Below are 21,695 nucleotides of genomic sequence, written 5' to 3' on the forward strand. Positions count from 1 at the left end.
GCGATAGCGATCTTGGATTGGAAGGTAAAGGTTTTGAGGAATAAAGAGGTGCCCTTGGTTCAGGTTCAGTGGCAACATCGTAGAGGGTCAGAATGTACTTGGGAGTCGGAGTCCGAGATGCGCGAGCAGTACCCAGAGTTATTGTGACAACCCGAAAATTTTTGCCTTGTAAGTTCAGCCATTCAACTTAACTGAGTGTCAGACTCGTTCCTGCTATCATTTAGCCTTGTTTAGAGTCTGTTTGAGGGTTCAAAGCTCAGTACATTCAAGCATTGAGTATAGGACTAGGTCGCGTAAGTTCCTAGCCTTGAAATCAAGCCCTACACTCCATTTGAGGGAGTGTACGGCCGTACACATGAGTGTGCGGCCGTACACACATGTGTGTGCGGCCGTACACCCATGTTGGCCGTACACCCCATCCATATGAGTGATATCCTTCCATTCTTAAGCCATTTCTTCAGTTTCCAAGCCAAGAACATCGATTTCTCTCTCAACTATCATCGAGCCTTTCACCCGATCTTCAAGAATGTAAGCCTCTCTTCCGTTTTGATTTGTTGTTATCCTTCTTCACTTAGTAACACCCTTTGATTTCATCCATGGAAATCATATTTTTGAAAGATCTTCATGTTGGATAAGATGTCTAAGTCCATAACTTATTTGGTATATACTTGACCCGACCCGGCATGGTCCATTTGGGTTGCACTTCACCCAAACTAGTTATGGATAATTTTATGAGAGTTGTATACTTACGATTTATTAATATATTATAAGTTATAATATATTAATATAAAGTCATGTTACTGAATTAGTTTTAATCTTGAATTAATTATGAATTAATTTAGTGATTAAAAGGAAGACTAATTAAATCATGGGCTATTATATTTATATGGTGTGGGCTAACACTCATTTGGGAATGGGCTAAGCTTATATGGAAGTCCATGGATGATCCATGGAGCTTTTACCCATGGATCCTTGGAAGAGGAAAAGACATGGGTTATTAGGGTTTCACCCTAACCATGTACACTATATAAACAAGCTTATGTTGCATGAAAAACACACTAGTGTGTGTGTAAGTGTGGTGGCCAAAATCAAGAGTTAGTATACTCTCTCATACATTTTCCAAGTTTGTGGTGATTTGTGATTTCCATTTGAGGCATTCACATTATTGGTGCTTGGCTCTCAAACTCCAAGGAATCAACAATCAACAAAAGGTATGTAATTCATCTAGTTCTTTTATGGTTAGAAGTACCCCATGCCATGCTAGATAGGTTATAAACCTTGGAAAATAATATTTTGCATGTATCTTAGACAAACATAGATCCAAGGTTTAATAGGGTTGCATGTACACTTAGGAAGTGTTAGAATGCTCAAAACCCAACAGTGGTATCAGAGCCTAGGCTTGTTTGTTTGATACTTGATGCAAAATAGTGATAAAAAGTCGATTTTTTGCTGTCTGACTGATGAACTCGCCGAGTCCATGGGGGGACTCGCCGAGTTCATGTGTAAACTCATCCTACTCGCCGAGTAGGTTCGTGCACTCGGCGAGTAGGAGCCTCAGAATGCAGATTTTCGACTTTTGCTGCTGGAAATGGACTAGAAACATTACCCTAAACTGTTTTGGTGTTTTAAAACTTGTTTTAGTTGGTGTAATGGTTGTTCTAATCCATTTACAATAGCTTATATCAAAATTTCATGCTTTGTATGTGTTCATATAATTCCTGAAACTTTGATGATCATGTTCATGTTCTTATGAATTTAGAAGATGATATGAATTATTTGCTGAATTGTTTAGGATTAATTCTTGATCATTTATGTGTTTTAATGGAGTCCATAATTTGTCCTCAAGTTATGGATATCCAAAGGTCACTTCTTTTAAACACACACTTAAAACACATAAGTTACATGGAAATGAAGAATCTTCATTTTTATGAACCTTTAATTCATATGTTATGAAATGAAATGTTTTGAATAGTTTCAAAACTTGTCCTCAAGTTTTGGAATTTGTAAAGTTACACACACTTTAATATACTTTAATTACAAACTCTTAGAGTTTTAAAAGTTAAAATTCAACCCTTATACTATTTATAACATTAATGGTTAATTATTATATATATGTATAAGATCAAAGTCGTCTTACCGCTAGTACGCCTCATTCACGAAGCCAGTCTATAAGGTGGGTATAAGGTTGTTGCCTATAAAATGGCAACTTAATGGGTGTCCACTCTCACCCACCGCTTGCTTGACTGGTGGAGGGTCGTTAGCCGAACGGGTAGGACAAGGACTTATAAATTCTCATTAAAAGTATGATGAATATTATAAAGTAACTAAACCTTATATAAATTCCCAATCTTAGTTACTTTAGGAAAATGTGAATATGGTGCTAACCCATGAAATTCACACTTTGTACCTTACAAAGTCGTTGGTGGAGCGTGTGTGGTTAACCGGCACACTAACTTGGACTAGTAAGGATCACGAAGGGTGACTTAATGTTTATCATAGATCGGTGGAGCGTGTGTGGTTAACCGGCACATTGATTAGGTGATAATATTAAGGGTACCAAGTGAATTTGCATGGTTATTCACACCTTGTTTTGTGATCTTCGGCATCCCAGTCACAAAACTTGAAGGGCACAATCGAGATTGAAACATGCCATTGAAAAGTTCAATGAATCTCAAAAGAATCTAGGAATTTCAAAAAAACCAATTAAACCTAATAATTCATTTCGTTTTCATGGTGGAAATTAGTGAATCGTCATTCACCTACCTTCAAATATATTATAGCTTAGATTACGGCATCCCTCTTCTAAGTTATAATATATTGTGTTGGATCCTAGCCTTAATATTACATTTGGGTGTATTATTAAGGATTCGATAGATCTAATCTAAACTTGTTCTCTTCTTTTCAGATGTCTTCCAACAACAAAGCTTCGGGCTCTAACCCTACTGGCTCCTTTTCCCTCATGAACCTTTGTGGGAGGGTCATCTTTGATGGTTCCAACTTCATGGATTGGATCCGGAACATCAGGATGGTTACTCGTTACGAGGACAAGGAATATGTCCTCGATAAGGAGCTAAAGGAGCTTGATGAGTCCACTGCTACTCCTGAGAAGGTCGCTGAGTATCAGGCACATGAAAGAGATGCCACCAAGGTGGCATGCATCATGATGGCCACCATGACAGCTGAACTCCAAAAGTCCTATGAGGACTATTACCCTTTTGAGATGCATCAGGATCTGATGGAAAGGTACCATCAGAGTGCTCGTCAAGAGCGGTATGAAATAATCTCCTCCATGATCACTACCCGTATGAAGGATAGCGAACACATCACGAGCCACATGCAGAAAATGCAAAGGTATATGGACCGTCTAATGAAACTGAATGTGAACTTCCCTGAGGAGTTGGCAATTGATATCATTTTGCACTCCTTGCCATCATGTTATGATCAATTTCGTATGACATACCACATGAACAAGGAGGAAGTCACACTCAGTAAGCTTCAAGGACTTCTGAAGACTGCCGAAAGTGGTCTTAAGAGTAAGTCGGTTGCTACTCCTACTCCTACTACTACCCCTGTTTTGGCTATCGGGCAAGGCAAAGGGAAAAAGAGGAAGCACCCTTCGAAGGGTACCAAGGGAAAGTCCCTTGAAGGCTCCTCATCTGGAACCAAAGGTGGTTCTATCACTCCTTCTGCCATCCCTAAGGATGCTGAATGCTTCTACTGTCAAAATAAGGGGCACTGGAAGCGAAACTGCCCAAAGTACTTGCAGGATGTCAAGGATGGGAAAGTGAAACCATCCCATGCAGGTATTTACACTATATTATCTAATAACTCACCATATTCTAATTCTTGGGTTCTTGATACAGGTTGTGGTATTCACATCTGTTGTGACTTGCAGGGCCTAAGAAGAAGTGAGGATGTGGAGCACGGAAAGATAAACTTAATCATGGGGAACAAGAAGGTTGCACCTGTTACCAAGATTGGAGTTTATACTTTGTTGCTAGATAGTGGGTTAAAGTTAGATTTGAATAAATGTGTGTACTCGTCTGAAATGGCGAGGAATATTATTTCCTTTCATGCTTTGTACAAACAAGGTTTTACCTTTTCTTTTGATAATGAAGTTGGTAGTATTAATGCTTTCTTTAATAATGTTCTTTATTTTAAAGCATTACCTTGTGATGGTGTGTATGAAGCTGTATCGGTTGTAGATAATTTAGGAAATAATGTATTATGTATTGATTCTTCTACTAGCTTGGATAAAGCATCTTTGTGGCATTGTCGTCTTGGACATGTAAGCAAGAAACGCATAGGCCAGCTCCAAAAGGATGGAGTTTTGGAGTCGTTCGACCTCAAGTCGGATGATAGTTGTGAGTCTTGTCTACTTGGGAAAATGACAAAATCACCCTTCACTGGTACTTGTGCAAGGGGTGAGGGTTTGTTGGACCTTATACATACTGATGTATGTGGACCATTCAAAACCGCCACAAGGGATGCTAATCGCTATTATGTGACTTTTATTGATGATTTTAGTAGATATGGTTATGTCTACTTAATCAAACATAAGTCAGAAACTTTTGAAAGGTTTAAAGAGTTTAAACAGGAAGTAGAAAATCAATTGGGCAGGAACATTAAGATGCTTCGATCCGATCGAGGTGGTGAGTATCTTAGTACTGAGTTCCTCGACTATCTTAAGGAGTGTGGGATTGTCTCACAATTGACACCTCCCAGGACACCACAGCTGAATGGTGTAGCTGAGAGGCAATCGAACTTTGTTTGACATGGTTCGCTCTATGATGAGTCGAGCTTCGCTACCAATCTCTTTTTGGGGGTATGCCTTAGAGACTGCCGCCCATATCCTTAATCTAGTCCCTACAAAGAAGGTTGCCAAAACACCTCATGAAATGTGGACTGGGAAAGTTCCCAATTTGGACCACATCAAGATTTGGGGTTGCGAGGCTTTCGTGAGGCGTGAAACTCATGACAAACTCGAACCTCGCAGTGAAAGGTGTATTTTCATCGGCTACCCACAAAAAATCCTTTGGTTACCTCTTCTACAGACCCAGTGAGAATGTGGTCTTTGTGGCTAGGAGAGGGGTCTTTCGGGAAAGAGAATTTATAAGCCAAGGAGACAATGGGAGGCAAATTGACCTTGAAGAAATTCAAGACTCGATTGGTGAAGGAACCTCAGACACTAGCAATCAACTTGAGGAGGAAATTCCTGTTGATCCAGCTGACGAGTCTATACTTCCGAGGCGTTCCACAAGGGTTAGGAACACACCTGAGTTTTATTATGGATTTCATATTACTACGGAAGGTGATACATTTATCAGTGACAGTACACTGGTAAATCTGGATGAACCTAACAGTGTTAAGGAAGCCATGGCAGGCCCAGAGTCTGCTAAATGGAAGGAGGCTATGGACAGCGAGATACAGTCCATGTATGATAATCAAGTTTGGAACTTGGTTGACAATGTAGCAGGCCGTAAGACAGTCGGGTGCAAATGGATCTTCAAGAAGAAGACCGACATGGATGGGAAGGTGCACACTTATAAGGCTTGACTGGTTGCGAAGGGGTTTACTCAGACTCAGGGAATTGATTATGATGAAACCTTTTCACCAGTAGCAAAGATTAAGTCTATTAGGGTTATGCTAGCCATTGCTGCATTTCATGATTATGAAATATGGCAAATGGATGTCAAAACCGCTTTCCTTAACGGAAAGTTGGCTGAGGATGTTTACATGAATCAGCCAGAAGGTTTTGTCAGTGCAGAGTACCCCAATAGAGTGTGCAAGCTTGAGAAATCCATTTATGGATTGAAACAAGCATCTCGAAGTTGGAATCTTTGTTTCGATGAGAAGGTCAAAGAGTTTGGGTTCTCAAGAAGTGAAGATGAGTCCTGCGTGTATGTCAGAGCTAGTGGGAGTATAGTTAGCTTTTTGGTACTGTATGTGGATGACATACTACTCATAGGAAATGACATCCCAACCTTGCAGGAAGTTAAGTCCTGGCTTGGGAAGTGCTTTGCTATGAAGGACCTTGGAGAAGCTACCTATATCCTAGGGATAAGGATATTAAGAGAAAGGAGTAAAAGACTAATTGGACTTAGTCAGAGTATCTACTTGGATAAGATGTTGAAAAGGTTCAACATGCAGAATTCTAAGAAAGGAGAATTACCAATCCAAAGCAATGCCAAACTGAGCAAGGCTCAGAGCCCGAGTACAGAAGATGAGATAGCTGAGATGAGTCGATTACCTTATGCTTCCGCTGTTGGTTCGATCATGTATGCTATGACTTGTACTCGTCATGATGTGGCCTTCGCCTTGAGCATGGTCAGCGGATATCAGGGGAACCCTGGCAAGGCTCATTAGACTGCGGTAAAGAATATTCTCAAGTACCTGCGGAGGACTAAGGATTGGATCCTTACCCTTGGTGGGAGTGATGACTTGAGAGTAGTAGGGTATAGTGATGCTAGCTTTCAGACTGATAGGGATAACTTCCGCTCTCAGTCGGGCTGGGTCTTTACCTTAAATGGAGGGGCAATCACTTGGAAGAGTTCCAAACAGGAGACTGTAGCTGATTCGACTTGTGAATCAGAGTACATAGCAGCGAGTGAAGCGGCAAAGGAGGCGATATGGCTGAGGAACTTCATCGGAGACCTTGGAGTTGTACCAGCTATTAAGGAGCCTATGGAGATTTTCTGTGACAGCAATAGTGCGGTTGCCTTAGCCAAGGAACCAAGAGATCATGGCAGATCCCGACACATTGACAGAAAATATCACTTCATAAGACACAAGATAGAAGAGGGACTCCTCGTGGCAAAGAGGGTATCGTCAGATGAGAACCCTGCAGATCCCCTTACGAAGGGACTGACGAGGGTGAAGCATTTGCAGCATGCGAGGCGCATCGGGCTGAGGGACGATATTAGTTTTACAGATTAGATAGCCTTTTTCTGAAACTTGTAAAATGTAATCGACGTTTGATGATGAATAAAATTTGTGATTTATTTATGAGTAAAGTGTTGCTATCATTGTCAATTATTTACTATTGTTTCAGATTTGCATGTTTTGACTTCCAGAATAATTAATTTATTCAAACTCTCCACAGTCGGTCATATGTCGGAAGTAGGTATGAATCAAGACTGTCATGAATTGGGATTGTAGATGACTAAAGGTGTTTAGCCATAGCAATGGTTGCTACAACATTCATGAGTACTCATAAGTTATGAGTATTGGAATAAACCCACGCTCACTTGTATCACTTCATGGAATTTATCTCAAGTGATCGTGAGACGGTAATATCATATAAGTCTTCAAACCTAGAGATATGAGTTGTTACCTATGAGTTGGTTGTGCATTGATTGCATGTAAACGCATCAGTAACTTGATGTTATAAAACGTGCCTTTGTGTGCAATTCAATAAGTAGTAGAACAAGCATATGAGTCGAAGTTTATCTGTTCCTTCTAGAAATAGAAGCGATATCTGGGCCCCTCAATGATTTTGTGTTGACCCATGTACCGGGCCCGGTCAGAACTAAATTAATGTGTTCAGTTAAGTTCTTTGTCAAACAAATCGGAAATCGAGAAACAACTGCTAGACAATAAGTAAGACATTGTTCCATGTATTTGTCCGGCTGATATCATGAGAGCAGAGGATTATATGATCACTTATCCAAAATTGCGCTTCATAGTTCACAAGAGTTTTCGAGAGCTACGATTGCCGGTTGGTTCCTGAAGTAATATAGGCAAATACAGTTATTAAACTTATCCAAGTGGGAGTCTGTTGGATAAGATGTCTAAGTCCATAACTTATTTGGTATATACTTGACCCGATCCGGCATGGTCCATTTGGGTTGCACTTCACCCAAACTAGTTATGGATAATTTTATGAGAGTTGTATACTTACGATTTATTAATATATTATAAGTTATAATATATTAATATAAAGTCATGTTACTGAATTAGTTTTAATCTTGAATTAATTATGAATTAATTTAGTGATTAAAAGGAAGACTAATTAAATCATGGGCTATTATATTTATATGGTGTGGGCTAACACTCATTTGGGAATGGGCTAAGCTTATATGGAAGTCCATGGATGATCCATGGAGCTTTTACCCATGGATCCTTGGAAGAGGAAAAGACATGGGTTATTAGGGTTTCACCCTAACCATGTACACTATATAAACAAGCTTATGTTGCATGAAAAACACACTAGTGTGTGTGTAAGTGTGGTGGCCAAAATCAAGAGTTAGTATACTCTCTCATACATTTTCCAAGTTTGTGGTGATTTGTGATTTCCATTTGAGGCATTCACATTATTGGTGCTTGGCTCTCAAACTCCAAGGAATCAACAATAAACAAAAGATATGTAATTCATCTAGTTCTTTTATGGTTAGAAGTACCCCATGCCATGCTAGATAGGTTATAAACCTTGGAAAATAATATTTTGCATGTATCTTAGACAAACATAGATCCAAGGTTTAATAGGGTTGCATGTACACTTAGGAAGTGTTAGAATGCTCAAAACCCAACACTTCAAATCTTCATCCATTTCACCAAGAACACCAAGAACACACACTTGTTCTTGGTGATTGTGAACCTTCTTGAGCCTCCAGATCGTAAGTACTCATTCCCTATGCTTAGTACTTGATATGAACACTATATTAACACCTTAAAAATGTCCAGAACTCAAGAACATAAGGTGTGTACGGCCGTACACCCATGTGTGGCCGTACACCCCTCAAAACACCCCTAAAGGGCCTTCCAAGTGCATTTCTAGCTTCAACACTTGATGAGCAATAGTCCCACAAGCTTCCCTATCTTTAGAAAACACTTTTGTGCACTTGTTACCATGAGTGTACGGCCGCACACTCCATGGCCGTACACCCATGGCCGCACACTCCTCATTGTGGTCGTACACTCCCCTTAGATGAATCACATGTGATTCTAACACTTGTTCCAAGTGTTTCCTAGTCCCTAAAGGTGTTTCCTTGCATATGGTTGCTTCTAAACACTATATTCATGCCATTATATGCAATATATGTCATTTAGGACTCGTTTGTGTCTCGGTACTTCATTCGTGGAACTTCTCATCCTTACACGCATATTCGTTTGAATCACCCACATAAGGTGAGTTCATACCCCTATAATGAATCTTTTAACTGTTTTAAATGCTTTTAAGGGGGGAAGGAATACAAGTTGAACACAATGATAATTGTGTAAATGTTTGTTATAAACATCTTTCAAAAGATTGCTTATGTCTTTTATAAGTGATCAAAACATTTCAAAAACTCTTTTAAAGTTATGTTATTTTATAGTTTAACAAAACTCCATTTTTAAAGTACAAGCATAACTTAGTAGAAAAATGAGTCTTTTCAGTAACAGTTCAAGTAAAACACTAGTAAACTATAAGGGGTATAGTTTAGAGGTTCATTTCATACTAAATACTAGAGCATACTATAAAGAGAAACAGGGAGGTAGAAACAATACATCAGAGAGACATACTATACACTATAACAAAGAGAACATACTAAGATACTATAACAGAACGAACATACTAAATGCTATAGCAGGAGAACACTACAGGATCTAATTATACCAATGAATCACTAGCTCATTGTTCTAAACAAAAGGTGATAGTAAAATTGGGTATACATGATCAAATAAACTTAATGTGAATTTTACACGACCTAGGAATTTGTTTGCGGAAGTCGCGTTTGGTCCCCAGAATCTCTTGCATGGAGAGCGTATAGTATGGGTATTATCCATCACATTATGACCTTAATAAAACAAACATGTTTTAAAGGTAATCAGTACGTCAGGATGTCAATTTAAAAGACAACTGTGTACTTATATTTTCCCATTACTTTCATTATGTGACAGTTCCACTTGAAAGTTAATGCAAACTATTTTCGAGTTAAGATAGTTATAAACTAGGGAAAACTTACATTTTACAAACGACAAACAGAACAGTCGGGTCTAGTACACTCAGTAGTAAGGGACCTATTATGCTAATTTTATGATTCCTTAGTGTATGCATTTAGGGATATATATTAATCGGATCTGACAGGTAGTAGGATGTGCGCTTTCCGCTTTATTTCCTGTTCCTTGTTTGGTTGTCGGCTTAGAGCAGATTCACCCAGCCTACTATCTATCCGATCTTAGCTATATATATGTCCCGTATACACCAAGTAATCATAAGGGGTACCAGGTATGGGCCAAGTCATAGGACACTAATTCAATGCACCGTTTTCTAGTACAAAACATACTTTTCAAATAGAACATGTTGGTATACAAAACTAGAAACTTACCAGTAAAGGGTTTAATCCATTTTATTAAACCAATATAACTTAAAGGACCTTAGGTGGTTAATTCTATAATACCTTAGTTTATACATCAGGGTTATATATAATTAATATCCGATAGATAGTTGGATGTGTGCCTTCCACCTCATTTCCTGTTCCTTGTTTGGTTGTGGGCTTAGGGCAGATTCACACAATTAACTATCCGTCCGATATTAGATTATATATAGCTTGTATAAACTAAGTGATTATAGAAGTAGCCACTGTGGTTACCATTTTTATTATAAGAAACAAGGGTTTTCTTAAAGAATCTTTTCATCAAATACAAAGGAACTATTACAGTTAACTCCGTGAGTACCAAGTGCATACGCCAGGGTTATATACAACGATGATCTAACAACCAATGGGTTGTGTGCCTTCCGCCTCATTTCCCGTTCCTTGTTTGGTTGTGGGTTTAGGGCATATACACACAACCGATTGCTTGTTTACTCTGGGTTTTATATAACTTGTATCTATTTAGTACTCATTGACAGGATTGTAGAGTCATTTTTACTTATCTTTCATCAAACCAGGAAATATAGGATTTTCTGGAGGAACAGGCGAACTTTTCTAAACATAACTTACAACTTACTACAACTTTCTTACTACTTACTTACATCACTAAAACTTATGAACTCACCAGCTTAAATGTTGATCTACGCTTTCAAAATAACTTGTATTCTCAGGTAACCCATAGACAGGTACGCGCACTGGGATTCAGAAGATGGAGCAGTATAGCTTCATGTCTTGTTTTGTTATTTACTTTTGTATTCTATGTTATGTGAACCACATACTTTGTAAACACTTTCTTTCTAATGAAATGGTTGTTTATTACTTTGATTACTATGATGCATGTCTTGTGATACTAAACATGACGTCCTCCACCCCAGAACGTTTCCGCCGTTCCGGTTTTGGGGTGCGACAGTTATTTCCAGAAGATGACTTCGAGGGCGAAGTCTGATCCTAGTGGGGGAGAGTTGTAACATCCCGAGACCATGTATATCTCAATAGCCCTTACTTTATTGTAGTTTTCAAGTTTGGCCCTTATTTGAGAAAAGGTGGTAGCTGAGTACGCAGGGCGTACGCATGTGTACGCTCAACGTACTCATGTGCGTGATTTGGACGGGGAAGCCACCTAGTACGCTGGGCGTACTAGGCTCAGAGTGAAAACCCTAATTGTGTGGTGTGTCCCTATTTAAGGAACATGATGGCCTCATTTCTAGCCAACATTTCCAGTCATCAACTCCCCTCAAAACCCTAATTTCCGTTTTCTTAGCTTGAGTGGCCATTTGAAGCTTTTGAGTGTTCTTTGTGGGATTCTTTGAGTGAAGAAGGATCTTTGAAGAGAATAGAGTTGGAGTACAAACTTTGGATCTGAGTTTCCCTGTGGTTGGTGCATCATTTGGAGGTATCAAGCTCAAAGCTTTCTCATTGTTTTGATTTGTGCATATTGTGGTTCATTTTGGGGTTTATGTACCAAAGCTTGAAGCTTTATGAGTTTGCTGAACTCTAGAGCCTAATACCTGTCCCTTTAAGTGTCTCTAGTGGAGTGGACTCATAAAAATAGGATCTTGGACGTCAAGATCTCCCTATGCATGATATATGAGAACTTTTGTGAGTAAGGAGTGTGAGTTTATGGGTTTTAGACTTTCTCAGCCATGCAAAGGCTTAAAGTCACAAACTTTATGGACTATTAGCCTTTAGTGAGTCCAGATCTAAGATTATAGCTATGATCTTAACGGATTAAGACCAAGAGAGTGGGAAAAGTGAGTCTGGGACGTACGCCGAGCGTACTCCCAGATACGCGCAGCGTAGCGACGAAGTTTACCGATGCATGCATGGCGAAGTAGTACGCCCAGCTTAATGGGCTGTACTCCCAGCGTACGCGCTTGCTGTTGACTTTTGTTGACTTTTAGGGTTTGGTCAAACTGTGGACTTTAGAGGCCATGGAAAGGTAAAATGGTCTTTTATCCTTTTGAGAATTTGTAGTGGGTTTAGCCTAACATCTTTGAGGGTCGTTTATTAATTAGAGTTAATTACGATATATGTTAGGCGAAAGCTAGACTGGTGGTTCGAGTATGAGACATACTTGCTTTACTTACGAGGTGAGTCTTCTCACTATACTTACCTGAGTGGTAATACAGTGTGACCAGAGGGTCTTATATTCTTATGATGAGTTATGTGATATTATGCACTTGTCTTTGTGATTTATGTTGTATATTATTCTGTGCTTTATTGGTTAGGACCGGAGGGTCCAACCCGAGTTGTGAGACCGAAGGGTCCTCACTGAGACACATGGACCGGAGGGACCTTATAGAGATATAGACATGAGAGGCTAAGTATTTCGTGTGGTATTTCGAGTAACTCACTAAGCTTCGTGCTTACCATGTTGTGTGATATATGTTTCAGGTACTTCTCAAGATCGCGGGAAGGCGCCAGCTTGATTGTACACACCTGTTCGGGATTTATGTTTGAGGATTCTGGGACATTAACAGTTGTTTTGTTGATTTGTGTTTTTGACAATTGATACATTGGGGTTTTGATAAAATGTGATAATGAGTTTTATGTGAATTAAAAATGGAAAAAAATTTGTTTGAAAATTTACGGTGTTACAAAAAATTATTTGGTTTTTAAGAAATACCAAAATTAGCTTTCTTAATCATAGCCATTGATTTCTTTTTATCTGAAGGTATATATCCATTCTCACTTTATTTAATATTTTATTTGAATTTTATCCTATATATATATATATATATATATATATATATATATATATATATATATATATATATATATATATATATATATATATATATATATATATATATATATATATATAGGGGTGAGATCCGTTGAAAACTCATAGTTTCCCGAGAACCTGAGAACTAAATGTGGAGCGTTAGATCAAAATAATAACTCATTAAGGGCATGATCATCATCTTACAGATCTCATTTAATGTTTACTTTTTATTGGAAATATTAATAAAAGGTTTCAAAAATTAACATAATAAATAAAATTTTGGATTTAAAAAAAAAAAATTTCAATTTTTTTTTAAAAAAAATGGAGATTTTTTCCAGAAAACATGAATTTTGAAATAAAAATGAAAAAAAATATATTTTTTTAAAAAAATTGCAATTTTTTCAAAAAACTACCATTTTTTTAAAAAAACTGCATTTTTTTCAAAAAAAAAAAACAGCAATTTTTTTTAAAAAACTGTATTTTTAAAAAAAAAAAACTACAATCTTTTTAAAAAACTGTATTTAAAAAAAAACTACAAAATTTTTAAGAAACTGCATCTTTTTTTAAAAAACAAAATTTTAAAAATCAATAAATTCAAAAAAAAACTAGAATTTAAAAAAAAAAACTCTAATTTTTTTAACAAAAAAAAATCAACGTTTTTGTTGCATATATGCATATTTTTTTCAAATGCATATATGCATATTTCTTATACTATAGTATTTGTAAGTAAGTCATAAAAAATCTCATTTTTATTAATCAATATATAAACATAATACTACAAGTATTTTATTCGGTAAAAAATAAAATATAAAAATAAAACTACAAAGATTCACAGTGTTATCATTTCTTCATATCAAGATTTCCATATTTTCTTCAATTTATCACTTCTCACCTCTTCAATATTTTCCATAAATTTTTCAAAATCTACAAGAAAATTAAAAAAAATTGATTAATGCAAGAACACTCACAAAAATGCACATGTATATATCATGTAAGATTCACATGTGATTCATATGTGAATTACATGTGATTTACATGTGAATCACATGTAATTTATATGTGAATTACATGTTATTTACATGTGAATGACATGTAATTCATATGTGATTCACTTGTGATTTACATGTGATTCACATGTGAATTACATGTGATTTACATGTGAATCACATGTAATTCGTATGTGATTCAGTTGTGATTTACATGTGAATCACACGTAATTCATATGTGATTCACTTGTGATTTACATGTGAATCACATATAATTCATATGTGATTCACCTTTGAATTACATGTAATTCATATGCGATTCACTTGCGATTTACATGTGAATCACATGTAATTCATATGTGATTCACTTGTGAATTAGATGTGATTTACATATGAATCACATGTAATTCATATGTGATTCACATGTGAATTACATGTGATTTACATATGAATCACATATAATTAATATGTGTTTCACTTGTGATTTACATGTGAATCACATGTAGTTCATATGTCATTCACATGTGATTTACATGTGATTCACATGTGATTGACATGTGAATCACATGTAATTTATATCTGATTCACTTGTGATTTACATGTGAATCACATTAATTCATATGTGAATTACATGTGAATCACATGTAATTCATATCTAATTCACTTATGATTTACATGTGAATCACTACACACTTATAGTCGAATACCACTTTAATGTGGGATTAAAGTAGATAAATTTATCTGCCTGCAAGCATAAACAATTGTAGAGATTCTTCAAGTACAACAAGTCCATCTCAATCATCAATATTCTATCTTAGCAAAGGTAACAAATATTTTTACTCATTTTGTAAATAATAAATACATTTTCTATATATACATTTATTGTTTTAATGAAGTAAAAATTACATATTTTTGACTGATGGAAATCGAATTGATGATGTAAGCGAAAGAAGATCAAATAAAGATGAGTCAGAGTAGCAACTCAGTCTCCCTACACTTCTTAATCAAATAAGGATATATTGCTAAATAACCTACATATCAACGTGTTTCATGTCATTTGAAATATATATTATATATGCATTTTAAATAGTCAAACATAAGTTGATAAATTAAATACCATGTAAAATCTTAAAATAGAAATAAAATCAAGAAGTATTTTTAGTCAACTATTGGGAAATTATGAATTTTTTTAACTAAAGTCTTGATTTTTTTTAAACATATCTCTTATTGAAAATTATATATTAAAAATAATTTCTAATTATAATATATCATTCCATTTCATCAAGGAATAGAAAAGAACACCCCGCCCCCATGGAATGCGTATTTTAGTTTTCAAGAAATAGAGGATTTAATAGAAGTAGTTCATCATTCAACAAAAGGAGTATTTAACACGTTTTTCTTGAATGGGATAAATTGTTACATTTTTTATGTTCAACAAAGATGAAGTAAGAAAAAAAAGCACAAAAACTATTTTAGCTTTGTGCAACATTCATGTGCCCATATTTATGCATCACTTTTTTGGTTGAAAGTGCAGCAGCCTCACTTGCACGAAGGGTCCCACTAGACATTATTGCAGCAAACTCCTTACCAATCTCTTCTTGCACTTTGCTCCTTGCATCACCAAGAGGATCAACAACAACTGGTTTTTCTTGTGATATGACAGGTGGCACCACTATAGGTGGGGGTGGGGCCACATTTACATTTTTTTGGTTGCTGGTTTCTGATGGTTTATCAACTTTGTTTGACACTTGAGGAATTGTGCTCACTGGAGATGGTTTAAACTGAGGTGCTTATGGGACAACACATGCCCTCAATGTGGTCTTCGAATTCTGTATCATAGGCACTGTGATTCATACAAAATTTCATGTGTAAGATAAGAATCCATAAAATCTCGAATGCATCTTAAACATGAAAACTTAAAAAGATAAAAAGGATGAGGAACATACATATAAGTGCACCCATTGGGCCACTCATGACTTCGTTAGGGAGATTGAAGATGTAATCTGGTATGGAGACACCCACCAAAAACTGTGCGACTTCACCGCTAAAGTTGTTACAGTTATGTGACAATAAAATATAGGTTTCTTGTGTGTATCGGGGGCTAATCTCATCTAGATGCATCTGAAAGACATATTTTGGGACATGGGTGACACCAAGATCAATGACTTTGAGTGGAGTCCCATATGGTGTTGTTCCAGCTGGAGTTTGTTGGATACCAACCCCAAAAAGTACTCAGTACCATATACCACCACACCTGTATGCCTATTTTTATATAAACAGATGCATAATTGTCCCCATTGTAGTTTTTGGTTATGATAACAGGGTGCACATGATGCTTACCATATGGCTTCAATGGCTTTCCCTAAGAATGACATGGAAAGTTGACGAGCTAGGCCTCCACTTAAATCATACACATCCAAACTCACCTAGTAACCCTCCTGTTAGTGAAAATTTCAAGTGGTTATTCCATATCTTAAATAGTGAAGTTAAATGTATGTAAAACTAGTAAATACTTGATATATGCAGTCACATGATGAATTCCTTTTCTTTTTTCTTCTTTTCAAGTGTTTTTTTATAGGATCTGTTGTAATTTTCTAATTTATTCATATGGCAACAAATTAGGTAACAGTCGAAAGACATCAAATGTTTCAGTCTTCAATTCAACTCAAACCAATAGAAAAACAAACAGAACATATATTCGATGTAAATAGCGAAAAGAGGCGAAAGTAAAACCTTGATTATGCTTTTAAGATGCTTAACAAGCTCAGAAACTGCCGACGTTTCATGAGAATGCTCTGCAACAAAGACATGTAAGTTATTACAAATCTCAAGCAATATGCGTATGCCAATAAAGAAGTAAACAAAGATTGAACCAGGAGGGGTGCTCAATCTCGACCGGTATACGGAACTCCTCGCGGCGGGATGAGAAGTGTAATCATCGGAAAACTAAGTGTCAGCCAGTTGTTCGTTGGAAGTTCCAACCGGAGCTTGAGATGACGCCGTCATCGAAGAGGAACATCGACGAAAAGTGTCACCTGACGACTGTCGGTTCATGAGGTATCGACATCGTTGTGCTATAGAAGCTTGTCCTATAAATCTTCGTAGCATTTTGATGATGCCTTTGTTGCTGCCTTCTAATCAATGTATATAATCGTCCACGAATCTTTGAATTCGCTTGCTTTCTATATTCCGTGCTTGTTACTTGTTTAAATGTTGTACAATACGCAGAAAGTAAAGGTAGTAGGTCAGATCGAAGCCAACATAAACCGATTTAAAGTCAAAGCATCTTCAGTGGAGTTTTTTCTATGAAGAACGTGAGATCAAGGAGTGTGGCGGTCGAGAGAGGTTGAGGTGGCCGGTGAAGGGAAGAGGGACGCGATCGACAACGGATGATGGAGGAGGCAGTCGTCTTTATCGTCAATGAAGAACGTGAGAGGGAGAGAGATTTGATGATGAACAGAGATAGAAATAGTATAAGGAAAAGGTGTGATGTGATCAGGTCTAAGTTACTATCCCTAAAGTGCCCTCCAACTAATTGAAATAAGATACCCCCGTGCTTTTTATTTCTAAGTTCTTACAAAAATGCCACAAATCATCTTGACCCTCTATTATTTTGATCTAACGGTCCTTGTTTGGTTCTCGGGTTCACAGGAAAATATAGGTTCTCAAATGATCCTTCCTCTCTCTCTCTCTCTTTCTCTCTCTCTCTCTGTATATATATATATATATATATATATATATATATATATATATATATATATATATATATATATATATATGACGGTTGGTGGCGGTGATGGTGGCAACAATAGCGGAGGTGGTGGCAGGGGTAGCGGTGGCAAGGGTAGTTGTTGTGTAGGAAGTGGTGGTAGTGGGGGTGGTGGCGGAGATGATGATGGCAGTGGTAGCAGCAGTGGCGGAGGTGGTGGCAGACGTGGTGGTGGCAGACGTGGTGGTGTTGGTAGATGTGATGAAAGTGGCGGTGGATTCATATATGAATATACATAAATTTATATTCACGTATGAATATTATCTCTCCCATGTTGTGCCGGTACGAGGAAGGATTGTGCAATAATATATAAATGAGTGGTTGAGATTGATTTTGAAACGTCCCAAAAATACAACCCAAAAATTTCGTTTTAAACCATTAATAAAACCATAAATATCCTCGTCATATAAAAGTAATAAGTCATGTATCAAAGTCACATGTCAAATATATCAGAGTATAAACATCCCAGGCTAAACAAATGGTGTGTGGACAACAATCATCCCGAGCTCCTCTTTTGAAAGTCGAAATTCCTGAAACCAAAACTGAAAATTATAAGCACGAAGCCTAGTGAGTCTCCCCAAACTACCACATACCATACACATGTCATATAACAAATAGCATAACTCTGGGACTACTCCCAACTGCATCGGGATGAACCCGACATCGGCTTACCCGACATCGGACTCCTGGCCGGCATCGGGCTCACACCGGCATTAGACTACGTCTGGCATCGGGCTTACCCCGGCATCGGGCTTGCCCCAGCATCGGGCTTACCCCGGCACATACACAACATAACATATATCATAAACATATAACATAACATATAAACTGAATCGGGCTTAACCCGGCATCGGGCCGAAGCTCGGAACACATAACATATAACATATAAACTAGCATACATCGGGCATGCCCCGACACATAACATATAAGATGCATGAATCACAAAGACATCAAGCATACATAAATACTTCTCGGGATCGCCCCGACATTGGACCGAAGTCCATAAACATGTAATCTGCATCGGGCTTGCCCCAGAACACATAACACATAACATATAAGCTAACATACATCGGGCTTGCCCCGGAACATATAACACATATCATGCATGAACCACGAAGACATCAAGCATACATATACTCTTCTCGGGATCGCCCCGACATCAGACCATAGTCCGGAACTACTAACATCTAAACGGGCCGGCATTGTGGCCTTAGACCCGTTCCTACTGGAAGAGAACTCACCTCTCAATCTGGCTGCTGAAAACTCGTACAAGGTAACTCTGTCCGCTGCTCCAACTACTCTTCGACTATTATGACCAAATAAACACTTAGTAAACAAAAAACTGAGAATCCTTCTAAGGGTAAAATGACTGTTTTACCCCTTTTTGATCTAATTTGGGCCATGAACTAGGCCCAATCCTTTCTAGTCCTTCCAAACTCATTAAAGCCAATTAAAGTCTCCAAATGGCCTAATTTTCTAAATTGGGCCCAACTCCTCAAATGGGCTTTCCTCTCAAGCCCAACTAGTCCTTGGGACCTTGACTGACTTCTGAAGGCCCATCACAACCCAACTACTGCTATGTCCAAAGCTTGTCCCAAACCAAGGCCCAATAACATAAAGCCCACTGTCTGAGCGTACGCTGAGTGTACCCTTCTCTACGTTGCGCATACTGCTTGAATGGCTTGTACGCTGCACGTACTGGCGTGTACGCCCATCGTACTCTCCTGTTAAGCCATTTTCTCCATAACTGCTTAATCCCGTAAGAAACTACGTCCAAACTACAGATCTGTGTCCAATACTTCATCCTAACCCATAAAGTCGATCACTTGGTGGCTTGTAACCCACCAAATGAACCCAACTCTAAAAATAGCAATAAACTTCCATGGAAATGGCTAGATCTCGTGCATGGTCACATAAAGGCCTCAAGGCTTGCAACTTTACTGCTAAAGGAACACTTTGAGCTTTAAGGGTGGTAACCCTAAGCTTAAAAACGAAGTTGCATGAACAAGATCCAGTCTTTGGACCTAAAAAGGTCCAAAGCTTCAAAACCCTAGATCTAAGCTTCTAAGAGGCAAGTTCAAGACTTTATACCCCAATAAAGTCTAGAATGAAGCAATAACCTCAGATCTATATCTTCTCCTTTGATCCCCCACCTTGCTATGTGTTGGATTAATGTCTAAGTCCATAACTATAATTGGTAAGACTTGACCCGACCCGGCATGGTTCATTTGGGTTGCATGGCATCATGCATTTGGATAGACTATAATGAGAGAAATAACACTTAAGGTTGGTTAATATATTATAAGTTCTAATATATTAATAAGGTTATTTAATTAGTATTGATCAAGAATTAATTTGGAATTAATTAAGTGATCAAAAGGAGACTAATTAAATATATGGGTTGATTGTGTAAATCATTCATTCTTATATATGTGGGCTTGTGATCCAAGATTCCTTATGTTGGACTAAGTCCATGGGGTGACCCATGGATACTCCATGGAGGTTAAAATCCATTGAGCATAAGGAATGGCTAAAGTTATGAGTTACATGGTGTAACCCTAATAGCCACCATATAAAAGAATCCCATGGCTCAAGAAATCGTGTACTCAGGTGTCAATATGAGGGCTAGACGATTTCAAGGAGTGTTCCATTTCTCTCAAGTCATTCCATGTGCATTTAGTGCTGTGTGAACCATTTGAGGTGTCACACTTGGGGCACTAGGCACTCAAGCTTCATGAAGACATTCTACATCAAAGAGGTGTGTATTCTATCTTGTTATATTTATTATTTTGTATGCTAGATTAGGATAATATCTTGGATGTTTATAATTGTATGTATAATAGAGAAAACATAGATCCAAGGTATTTAGGGTTGCATGTACACTTAGGAGTGTTAGAATGCTAATAACCCAACAGTGGTATCAGAGCCTAGGCTTGTTTTCTTGTTATACTTGCAAAAGTAGCTGAAAAATCGAGTTGGATGCATATATTCGATTGTTTTGGCTGGAATTGGACTAGGAACATTACCCTAAGATGTTTTTGTAAACTTGGTTTTGATGTGGTAATGTTCATGCTAATCCAATTTCTAAGATAATTGTCATAATTTCAAGATTTGTATTAGTTTGTATGTTCATGCTAATTTCTTGAAGATTGATGATTTGAATTATGTTGTTCTTATGAGGTTCTTAGATTAATAGAAAAGTTGTGTGAAATAGTTGTTTTCAATCCATTTTAATCTAAGAGTTGATTCCAAAGTGTGTTTTTGTAACTTGTCCTCAAGTTATATGAAAAGTCACATTTAAGAATCATAAAACTCATAAAAGTTGGCAAAGGTTACAAAATGAAGAGTCTAGTTCTAATTAAATGGTTTTATGACTCCATAACTTGTCCTCAAGTTATGGAGGTTCAAGAGTCACTTCATTAAATGATAAAATGTGTAACCTTAATTAGTTCCATAAGTTACAAAAATAAAGAAAAGTTACATTCTTTTATTAGTTTAAAGTCTTCCATAACTTGTCCTCAAGTTATGGAACTTGAAGAGTTTTTTTTTTTTTTTTTTTTTTTTTTTTTTTTTTTTTTTTTTAAATTAAAACTACTTTAAACACATAAGTTATGGAATTAATTAGTTTTGAATATTTTCAAAACTTGCCCTCAAGTTTTGGAATTTGTAAAGTTTTCCCCATGAATACTTTAATTACAAGTTAGCCCTTAGAATTTTAAAAGTTAAAATTCAACCCTTATACTTTATAATATTATAAGTTAATAATATATATATATATATATATATATATATATATATATATATGTATAAGAGTAAAGTCAGTCTTACCGTTAGTAGGCCTCATTCACGAAGCCGGTCTATAA

General features: G+C 37.1%; 1 pseudogene; it reads right to left on the reverse strand.

The window, feature by feature from the left end:
* Positions 1-15,535: 15,535 nt before the first annotated feature.
* Positions 15,536-17,171, reverse strand: LOC145111059 (uncharacterized; annotated as a pseudogene).
* Between the last annotated feature and the right edge of the window lie 4,524 nt (positions 17,172-21,695).

Source organism: Lactuca virosa, chromosome 5, assembly GCF_052849685.1.
Source record: "Lactuca virosa cultivar CGN04683 chromosome 5, Lactuca_virosa_CGN04683_v6, whole genome shotgun sequence".
NCBI lineage: Eukaryota > Viridiplantae > Streptophyta > Magnoliopsida > Asterales > Asteraceae > Lactuca > Lactuca virosa.